This window comes from Schistocerca cancellata, chromosome 9 (genome assembly GCF_023864275.1).
Source record: "Schistocerca cancellata isolate TAMUIC-IGC-003103 chromosome 9, iqSchCanc2.1, whole genome shotgun sequence".
Lineage (NCBI taxonomy): Eukaryota > Metazoa > Arthropoda > Insecta > Orthoptera > Acrididae > Schistocerca > Schistocerca cancellata.
The window spans coordinates 181773328-181775612 of record NC_064634.1 but is presented as its reverse complement, the minus strand read 5'-3'; positions in this window follow the sequence as shown (position 1 = coordinate 181775612).

The window sequence follows — 2285 nt, the reverse complement described above, 5'->3', positions numbered from 1 at the left end:
AGGCGAAATAAGGGGAACCAGCCAGCATTCGCTGAGGCAGATGGAAAACCGTCCAAAAACCATCCACAGGCTGGCCGGCTCACCGGACCTCGACACAAGTCCTCCGAGAGGATTCGTGCCAGGGACCAGGCGCTCCTTCCCAACCCGGAAAGCCGTTCGTTAGACCGCTCGGCTAACCGGACGGGCTAATTAAGTATACTTCTGGTTCACTGGCGTTGGCATAATTAGCTAAATGGTGCCCTGGAATGGTAATGACAAATGTACAGGATAAAAATAACGGATTACTGTAACAGATAGAAAGCAACAGAATTTTAAAACAAAGAGTTTAAACGGTAAAAAAAAAGGTTTAAACACAAATCAAATGTGACCACTGAAAGCACGGTAGGTGGACAAACATGTTTGGTTAAGAGTTTTAAAACAGTTAAAATTATAGAGGAATACAAATAAAGACTGTCGTGGTTGAGTGCTGTTAACTATTTCTATAGTTTAAGAACAACTAACAACAGCTATGTTAAAAAGATTCCACAGCTGAGGTAGTAATAGAAAGAAGACAATTTTCGACCTTTATCATACGATTCAGAGGAATATCAAGACCTATTATCCCTCTGAATAAATGACCCTGGTGAACACAAGCCGTTGTGGCCGAGCGGTTCTAGGCGCTTCAGTCTGGAATCGCGCGACCGTTACGGTCGCAGGTTCGAATCCTGCCGCGGGCATGGATGTGTGTGATGACCTTAGGCTAGTTTAAGTAGTTCTAAGTTCTAGGTGACTGATGACCTCAGATGTTAAGTCCCATAGTGCTCAGAGCCATTTGAACCATTTGAATACAAGCTCAAGACATCCATCATGGTTGACAGCAGTAAGATAATAAGATAAAGTGCCAATCTGCAGTGAGTTTCTTTCGAAAGAATAGTGTTTAATGTGAGGTTATCTCAAAACAGTTTTCATCTGTTACAGTCCTGGAATAACGATTCACCTGGACTGCAGGAAATGCACCAGAAACACAGGTCAAGCAGCGTATCTAACCCATGAGTGGAGACAATGTCCACACTTCTTCAGTACACCACTGCCTCGGTGAACATTAACGCTGCGCTTAAGTCGAAGTCGGGTATGCCGGCTGCCCCCTTTGGGCAACGAAGGTAAACACGAGTCTAGTAAGACACAGTCATATCATTATTGTTCCCGGGCAATGGCATGGGTGAATTTTTTCCGGAAGAATTCCGTCTCTCGTAAAAATTATTCGTGATGCAATTAATAACAGAAGAGAATAATTAATCCTTCACCTTTCTAAGCATACCAGAAGACCCCAAGTAGAAGCCTTCCGCTCAGCGACAGCAGGGAGCGATATGAGCAAGCAGCGCCGGCACATCGGCCTGAATGAAACAGCTGTGAGACGACATCAGCCAATGGAACGCTGACTAGGACGACACCACGACTGAAGCGGCACCTATACGAAGAGACTTGTGATCTACATCAGTTGCTTGCATGGAAATTGTATACATCGAACGACATTGATTATTTTCATGTCCCCAATTGCTTCATTGTAAAAAAAGCAAAGTTAAGTGTTGTCAATTCAGTTCTGTAATAAACTCCATTAATAAGATTTGCTTGTATATTGTCTAGCTTGTAACAACACTAACGTTATCCTGCTGTATATGTAATAAATTTTTTTCTTCTGAATTTCAATAAATTAGTATAATCGATGTTCTGATTTCATTTCTTTTTTGTTTCATGCCATTATGTTGTAGAAGCTGTAAACAATTTTCGATGTAAATTTTAATATTTATGTAAAATTTCAAGCAATGTAGTAAATGAAGGAAGTGTACCTAATGTTGAAACTATTGTAAGATGTGAAAGTTGTAATTGTACTCCTGGTCCATATGTAGGCAATGTATTAGAATATGTGGAATGTAAAACCTTTGGTGAATACCCTGTCTGTAGGGGAGTGGTAAAAGGTGGAGGCAGGCAAGCGCGGGAAAATGCACACGGGCGCTGCACGGCACAACGGGCTCAGCAGAGTTAGTCGGAGTTGGGCATCGATCTGAGAAACACGTGCTGGATCGAGGAGGCTCTCCTGGAAAAAGTGGTTTCGTTGAGCCTCGGATGCGCTGTTTCCGACGTCTATACAGCATGACAATATTCCATAGGCACTAAATGGAAAAGCATTGCGACGCCATGAAGAAGTAAAGTGCCGATATTTCATGAGCCATTGCTGTAATTGCACGTGTGCTTTGTGCCTCGCCGTCTCGCCGCCTGCCGACCGCCTCATCGATACGAACAGGTTG